Source organism: Dama dama, chromosome 21 (genome assembly GCF_033118175.1).
Source record: "Dama dama isolate Ldn47 chromosome 21, ASM3311817v1, whole genome shotgun sequence".
Taxonomy (NCBI): domain Eukaryota; kingdom Metazoa; phylum Chordata; class Mammalia; order Artiodactyla; family Cervidae; genus Dama; species Dama dama.
Genome location: NC_083701.1, coordinates 56973732 through 56982685, shown reverse-complemented (window position 1 = coordinate 56982685; position 8954 = coordinate 56973732). Strand labels below are relative to the sequence as shown.

Genomic DNA, 8954 nt, shown 5'->3' with positions numbered 1-8954 from the left:
CTTTCTCCAATGAAAATGTTAGCAACATTTTTAGCAAGCCATAGGAATCAAACAGAAGAATCCAGGAAAAGTATAAGATGTCCAAAATTAAAGATCAAATGCTGCATTGGTTTTCATCACTTGGTTTCATCGGATGAGCTGGGCATTATTTTAATTCTCAGAACATGCCTACATTGTAGGCATAGTTTTCTCTACCTTAGGGGTAAGAGAATAGAGACCACATTGAAATGTATCAAGATCACAAAGAGAAAATAGTAGGGCTTGGAACCAAGTTGTATTTTATACCTAATCACATATCATTTCTAAAGTGCTAAATTGCTATCTTTGAAGGTTACCTGAAGCAAAGCTTAGTGTATAGAAAGATCTTAGTATCCCTTGAATATCACATTCTGAACTTTTAATGAGAGAACATGAACTCTAAAGGAGAAATACATAATAATTTCTCACCTTTATTTGCAAGCTAAGTATCCTCTGATCCAAATAGGGCCTAGTAAGTTTATTTCTGTTAGAAATACTCTAAATAGTAAATATATTTGTGTTATCATAGCAAAATCTAACATGAAATCCACAAGGAACGAAATTTATTGAAGTGAATAAATATCTAAGGCAAAATTCTGATGATTGGAAAAAGATTCAGCTCAGTTCAGTCAGTCATGTCTGACTCTTTGGGACCCCATGGACTGCAGCACATCAGGCTTCCCTGTTCATCATCAACTCCCGGAGTTTACTCAAACTCATGTCCATTGAGTCAGTGATGCCATCCAACCATCTCATCCTCTGTTGTTCCCTTTTCCTCCTGCCTTCAATCTTTCCCAGCATCAGGGTCTTTTCCAATGAGTCAGCTCTTTGCATGAGGTGGCCAAAGTAGTGGAGTTTCAGCTTCAGCATCAGCCCTTCCAATGAACACCCAGGACTGATCTCCTTTAGGATGGACTGGTTGGATCTCCTTGCAGTCCAAGGGACTCTCAAGTCTTCTCCAACACCACAGTTCAAAAGCATCAATTCTTCAGCACCTAGCTTTCTTTATGGTCCAAATCTCACATCTATACATGGCAACTGGAAAACCACAGTTTTGACTAGATGGACCTTTGTTGGCAAAGTAATGTCTCTGCTTTTTAATATGCTGTCTAGGTTGGTCACAACTTTTCTTCCAAGGAGCAAGTGTCTTTTAATTTCATGGCAGCAGTTACCAACTGCAGTGACTTTGGAGCCCAAGAAAATAAAGTCTCTCACTGTTTCCATTGTTTCCCATCTATTTTCCATGAAGTGATGGGACCAGAGGCCTTGAGCTTTTTTTTTTGAACGTTGAGTTTTAAGCCAGCTTTTTCACTCTCTTCTTTCACTTTCATCAAAAGGTTCATTAGTTCCTCTTCACTTTCTGCCATAAGGGTAGTGTCATCTGCGTATCTGAGGTTATTGATATTTCTCCTGGCAATCTTGATTCCAGCTTGTGCTTCACCCAGCCCAGCATTTTGCATGATATACTCTGCATATAAGTTAAGTAAGCCTTGATGTACTCCTTTCCCGATTAGGAACCAGTCTGTTGTTCCATGTCTGGTTCTAACTGTTTCTTCTTGACCTTCATGCAGATTTCTCAGGAGACAGGTTAGGTGGTCTTGTATTCCCATCTCTTTCAGAATTTTCCACAGTTGTCATCCACACAGGCAAAGGCTTTGGCATAGTGAATGAAGTGGAAGTAGATGTTCTTCTGGAATTCTGTCACTTTTTCTATGATCCAATGGATGTTGGCAATTTGATTTCTGGTTCCTCTGCCTTTTCTAAATCCAGCTTGAACATCTGGAAGTTCTCAATTCACGTACTGTTGAAGCCTAGTTTGGAGAATTTTTAGCATTACTTTGCTAGTGTATGAGATGAATGCAATTGTGTGGTAGTTTATGCATTCTTTGGCATTGCCTTTCTTTAGGATTGGAATAAAAGCTGACCTTTTCCAGTCCTGCGGCCACTGCTGAGTTTTCCAAATTTGCTGGCATATTGAGTGCAGCACTTTCACAGCATCATCTTTTAGGATTTGAAATAGCTCATGGATTTCTATCACCTCCACTAGCTTTGTTCATAGTGATGCTTCCTCAGGCCCACTTGACTTCACCCTCCAGGATGTCTGGCTCTATGTGAGTGATCACACCATCATGGTTATCTGGGTCATTAAGATCTTTTTTTATAGTTCTTCTGTGTATTGTTGCCACCTCCTCTTAAAATCTGCTTCTGTTAGGTCCATACCATTTCAGGAAAAAGATTACTGAACAGTAATATAGAAACTATCATGCTAGATCCAAAGTTAAATCTAATAGCCAATTTCATTGTTACTATAATTTTTCACATGTTATCACAGTGGTATATCTTAGCTCTATCAGTAAAATTTTAAGTGAGTAGATTGCACAGAACAGCAATTGTCTAAGGAAACCTTAATATGCGATAGGTATCAGCAAGAATGGGAAATAGAGAAGAACATTATCATCTTATGGGAAGGTTCCTCTTGTGACATTTGAGATTTTCTATAATGGTGACCTATACATTTATACTTTGGAACAAATTAGCAAAGGAAATGTTCCAGAACATTAATAACTGAACTTACAGAGGAAACATAACAATCTGATGAGGTACTTCCAGAGCAGAATGGCCCTTACTTACAGAGAAACTGAAGAGATGATGGAAAGATGTAATATGATAAAATAATACCATAATCCCTGAAGCAAGTTGTAATCAAATGCAGCTCAGAGTAATTAAGAAGATGGCCACTAGGTAGAACATAGTCATCAGCAGTAATGTGTGTTCTAACCTAAAAACTGAAGAAGGATATAAGGACAATGCAATTGCTTCAAAAAAATACCAACAGTATCAAAAAACAAAAATCAGTCATCTTTGCGGTGACTCTTACTGGTCTCCCCAGTCTTCCCTTCCCATCTTGCCCTTATACACATAGAATCTCACCTAATTTTTGAGAAAAAGCATCATTCATAATCTCACTGGAGCACATTCAGGATCCCGTCAGAGTAAAAGTTAACTAGATTGTCATCAGTGCAAAAAGATCCGTTACCTATGTAGGATCTAGGGACAAGGAAAAAAGAGAAGAACAAATAAAACATCTGTATTAGGCCTCTTATTTTCCACTGGACCCCTTTTCAAGCCCTTGACCGTCTGACCATCCTTCAGCATATGGAGGAGCTGATGGATAATAGGAATCTGCAACTCAGCAGTGTATTGGTCTCATGGCTGGAATTAGTTCTGATGAAGTTGAAGAAAAAATCAGAATACATTCAGGTCAGAATTATCTTAGGTATATTTCCCCAAGATAAAATATCAAATCAGATCTCAAACTTGCCAATGCATAAACATCTACATACATATAGATGTGGCACTTACACACACATGTACACAAGGTTTACTTGCTTGAAATAGGTTGGATAGAGAGAGCTATCATATACATATTCTTATTCAAGGACAGCATAGCAAGGCACATTTTGTGACACTGTACTTAATAAGCCTAAATTGAAGTCTCCACTCTTACGTCCCTTTGTGTCTACAACTCATTATCAAATACAAAATGTGCACTTAGTGGTAAAATATGGAATGGTGGTAGTTGCAGCAAATGGCAAATTCTCCTTTCCATATGTTTTAAATTTATTCAGCCCCTCTTATACCTTAGGGTTTTCTTATGTTTTTGTTCAGTCACTAAGCCATGTCTGACTCTTTGCGACCCCGTGAACTACAGCACGCCAGACTTTCCTGTCCTTCACTGTCTCCCAGAGTTTGCTCAAATTCATATCTGTTGAGTCAGTGATGCCATCCAACCATCTCATCCTCGGTTGCCCCCTTTATTATGTTAGTATTTCCCAAACATGCAACACTTTAGAGATTTTTGAAAGTATTGATTGAATGTATTTGAAAGTATTTGAAGTATTTGAAAGAATGTGGCTTCATTCCACACTGTTAGAATGGTACAGATGTAGTCTGTAGCAGAAAACCATCATATTACATGGTTCTGTGGCCACGTGTAAATCAAGTCTGTAGAATCTTATTATCACTTAGAATTGACAATGTTCTCATGAGTTTTGGTGTCTCTGTGATAGTTATGAAAGCGCATGCCACCCTTCCCCTCTGCTTCCTTGGCTAAGGTGTCTCCTCTAGCTGTCTTTTGTCCCTTGCAGCCTTTGAAAGAGTATCTTCTGATCTATTGCCCCCAGTTCTTTTCTCATTTCTGCTCATCTTGCCTCCCAGTGGGATCGTATTCAAGCTTCAAATAACATCATTTTATTTTTACAGAAAAAAAAAAACTCCTGAGGCTATGAACTTATTGCAGTGAATCCAGAGAATAATTTCAGCCTTTCCTTACAATCAAATTATGTATTTTATTGAACATATTTATCAAGAGATCTAAAATGAGTGCTCTAAGGTTTTAGTTCTCTTAAACAGAAATGGATTAGTCCCATATATTTGTTTTAAAAGTAAGTATATCACGTGCTTCTTCTGGTTCTATATCTCTATGCAGCTACCATATTTATTGGTATACTATGAGGTCTTGAACCATGCCAAACTAAAGTGAAAATTTAGTACTTTTTTTTAATGCAAATCTTACTCAGTTTTCAATTCCTACTGCCCCACCACATTTAAATGAAATTAATTTTGCTACTGTTTTTTCCCCCACTGTCAAAAAATTAGACAAAAACACAGGATGGACAAAATAACCACCCAAAATCTGACATACAAGAATAATTTCTGTATAATTAGGCTTGAAGTGCATTTTAGGAGAGCAGTATCAATCTCAGTCCTTCAACAATGGAACTTTCCCAAAGCTATCAATTCAGTGAGTTACAGAAAAACTTCCTCACGACATTTGCTGATGTGCTAAAATATATGTATTACAAGACAGGATGTGAGAAAGAGTGAAGAAAAGTAAGATTGATAAGACTAGGTTGTTGTATCAGAAATAGTTACAAAGAGTCTGATACAAGATCTAGGGTCATAAGTGACAAGTAAGGTACTGATGGATGCTAAGAAGAGAGGGTAAGGTATCAGAGGAAAGGAGATCAGAAATGCAAGTCCTAAAATGGCATGAGAATAGAAAGAAATCAGGACAGGAAAGATATTGACATTCCTTGAGAGACAATTATATGCTGGTATTTTTACTTGACACTCAATTCAATTTTGTTGTTGACATGCTGCAGTCCATGGGGTAGCAATGAGTTGGACACAACTGAGTGAACGAACTGAACTGAAAATACTATCAAGAGGGTCGTTGGTAGATACCCAGCAAAATTTTTGCAGAAAGGCACATGGGAAACATGACAGCAAGGATCCACTTATTCAATTTAGGACCTGAAATTCAGTCCCAGAGAAAACTCTGTAACAAATCATTACTTTATTTCCAGAAGAGCTGCACTCAAAACAGGGACCCAGAGTGTAAGATAAGACAGAAGCTTGGTCATAAAACTTTCTATTCTTAAGAAATAGGATGCAGGCATAGAAAATGACCAACACCTAGAGAGATTTGAAGCTAAAATCTTAGTCTAGAACTCCCAAGTTCATTTTGATGAAAAACAAGTCAGCAGGTAAATTGTTCTAGCAAAAAGGCCAGGAAAACTGTTGACACAAGGGAGGTGGGTGGGGAAGTGAATTTAAGATTAATTTTTTAGGGATGTAAGCTTTAATCTCTGCCATATTTGGGTTCTCTTTTTTTATCCCAATCATATGTGGCACTCCAACTGGAAGGGAGCCTAAAAAGTGATTTCAAGATGTCCAACCACTTTGGTGTTGAAAGACATGCTAGTAAAGGATTGACCTTGATGGGAAATGAGCAACTGGGCCATAGATACCATGTCTTTGCTCCATTCTATTGGCACAATCTTCAGTTCAGTTCAGTTGCTGAGTCATGTCTAAATCTTTATGAACCCGTGGACTGCAGCACACCAGGCTTCCTTGTCCTTCACCATCTCCCAAAGCTTGTTCAAACTCATGTCCATCAAGTCAGTGATGCCATCCAACCATCTCATCCTCTGCCATCCCCTTCTCCTCCTGCCTTCAGTCTTTCCCAGCATCAGGGTCTTTTCCACTGAGTCAGTTCTTCACACCAGCTGGCCAACGTACTGGAGTTTCAGCTTAGGCATCAGTCCTTCCAATGAATATTCAGGACTGATCTCCTTTAGGATGGACTGGTTGGATCTCCTTGCAGTCCAAGGGACTCTCAAGAGTCTTCTCCAACACCACAGTTCAAAAGCATCAATTCTTCAGTGCTCAGTTTTCTTTATAGTCCAACTCTCACATCCATACATGACTACTGGAAAAAACATAGCTTTGACTAGATGAACCTTTATCAGCAAAGTAATGTGTCTGCTTTTTAATATGCTGTCTAGGTTGGTCATAAATTTTCTTCCAAGGAGCAAGCGTCTTTTAATTTCACAGTGACAGTCACCATCTGCTGTGATTTTGGAGCCCAAGAAATAAAGTATCTCACTGTTTCCATTGCTTTCCAATCTATTTGCCATGAAGTGGTGGGACTGGATGCCATGATCTGAGTTTTCTGAATGTTGAATTTTAAGCCAACTTGTTCACCCACTGCTTTCACTTTCATCAAGAGTCTCTTTAGTTCCTCTTCACTTTCAACCATAAAAGTGGTATTATCTGCATAGCTGAGGTTATTGATATTTCTCCTAGCAATTTTGATTCCAGCTTGTGCTTCATCCAGCCCAGCTTTTTCCATGATGTACTCTGCATGTAAAGTTAAATAAGCAGGATGACAATATACAGTCTTGATGTACTCCTTTCCCAATTTGGAACCAGTCTGTTGTTCCATGTCCAGTTTTAACTGTTGATTCTTGACCTGCATACAGATTTCTCAGGAGTCAGGTCAGGTGGTCTGGTATTCCCATCTCTTGAAGAATTTACCACAGTTTGTTGTGATCTACACAGTCAAAATCTTTGGCATAATCAATAAAGAAGAAATAGAAAGGCCATCGGGGCGCTGTACCCCACCAAGAAGCAGCTTCTCAACTCCTCGACTCTTACTCAGCTTCGGCCTCCTCGCCTCCTCTCCAGCCTCCATCATGTCCATCAGGGTGACCCAGAAGTCCTACAAGGTGTCTACCTCCGCCCCAAGGTCCTTCAGCAGCCGCTCCTACACCAGTGGGCCCGGCTCCCGCATCAGCTCCTCGGCCTTTTCCCTAGTGGGCAGCGGCAGCAGCTTTCGGGGCGGCCTGGGCACCGGCATGGGTGTGGCTGGGAGCTACGGTGGGGCCCCAGGTTTGGGGGGCATCACAGCTGTCACCGTGAACCAGAGTCTGCTGAGCCCCCTCAAGCTGGAGGTGGACCCCAACATCCAGGCCGTCAGCACCCAGGAAAAGGAGCAGATCAAGACCCTCAACAACAAATTTGCCTCCTTCATCGACAAGGTGCGGCACCTGGAGCAGCAGAACAAGGTTCTGGAGACCAAATGGAACCTCCTGCAGCAGCAGAAAACTGCCCGGAGCAACATAGACAACATGTTTGGGAGCTACATCAACAACCTCCGTCGGCAGCTGGAAACTCTGGCCCAGGAGAAGCTGAAGCTGGAAGTGGAGCTTGGCAACATGCAGGGGCTGGTGGAGGACTTCAAGACCAAGTATGAGGAAGAAATCCAAAAGCGCACAGACATGGAGAATGAATTTGTCATCATCAAGAAGGATGTGGATGAAGCTTACATGAACAAGGTCGAGCTGGAGGGCTGACTGATGAGATCAACTTCTACAGGCAACTGTATGAAGAGGAGATCCATGAGATGCAGTCTCAGATTTCTGACACGTCCGTGGTCCTGTCCATGGACAACAACTGCAACCTGGACCTAGACGGCATCATCGTTGAGGTCAAGGCCCAGTATGAGGAGACTGCCAACCGCAGCCGGGCTGAGGCCGAGACCATGTACCAAATCAAGTATGAGGAGCTTCAGACACTGGCTGGGAAGCATGGGGATGACCTCCGTCGCACGAAGATGGAGATTTCTGAGATGAACCGGAACATCAGCCGTCTCCAGGCAGAGATCGAGGGCCTCAAAGGCCAGAGGGCTTCCCTGGAGGCTGCCATCGCTGATGCTGAGCAGCGTGGTGAGATGGCTGTTAAGGATGCTCAGGCCAAGCTGGCTGAGCTGGAGGCCGCTCTGAGGAATGCCAAGCAGGACATGGCACGGCAGCTGCGCGAGTACCAGGAGCTCATGAATGTCAAGCTGGCCCTGGACGTGGAAATTGCCACCTACAGAAGCTGCTGGAGGGCGAGGAGAGCCGGCTGGAGTCTGGGATGCAGAACATGAGTATCCACACCAGGACCACCAGTGGCTACGCAGGTGGACTGACTTCGTCCTACGGGACCCCTGGCTTCAACTACAGCCTGAGCCTGGGGTCTGGCGGTGGCCCCAGCTCCTTCAGCTGCACAAGTTCCAAGGCTGTGGTTGTGAAGAAGATTGAGACCCGCGATGGGAAGCTGGTGTCTGAGTCCTCTGATGTCCTGTCTAAGTGAAAGGCTCCTGCGGTCCCTCCCAGCATTCCCCCGCTCACTGGCTCCCGCAGATAGAGTTGTGCGGGGGAGCATGTGCATGGGAGACCTGAGGTTTCGCCCCTGTCCTCCGCCCACACCTGGGGGGAGTCGACTGCCTGGGGTTGCCCCTTTTGCCCATGACCCCAACTAAAAGCCAACGTAAGCGTCTTTTTCAGAATAAATCCAATTCGAGTATCTTTTTTCAGAATAAAGCTTCAGTTGGCTCTGCCAACACGCAAAAAAAAACAAACAAACAAACAAAAAAAAAACCAGAAGAAATAGATGTTTTTCTGTAATTTTCTTGCTTTTTCTGTAATCCAGCAGATATTGGCAATTTGATCTCTTGTTCCTTTTCCTTTTCTAAGTCCAGCTTTTGAACATCCGGAAGTTCACAGTTCACATACTGTTGAAGCTTGGCATGGAGAATTTTGAGCATT

The 8954-nt window shown here is 42.1% G+C and overlaps 1 pseudogene; it reads left to right on the top strand.

Moving 5' to 3' along the window:
- Positions 1 to 7000: 7000 nt before the first annotated feature.
- On the top strand, positions 7001 to 8712 carry LOC133042347 (keratin, type II cytoskeletal 8-like; annotated as a pseudogene).
- The last annotated feature ends 242 nt before the right edge of the window (positions 8713 to 8954 follow it).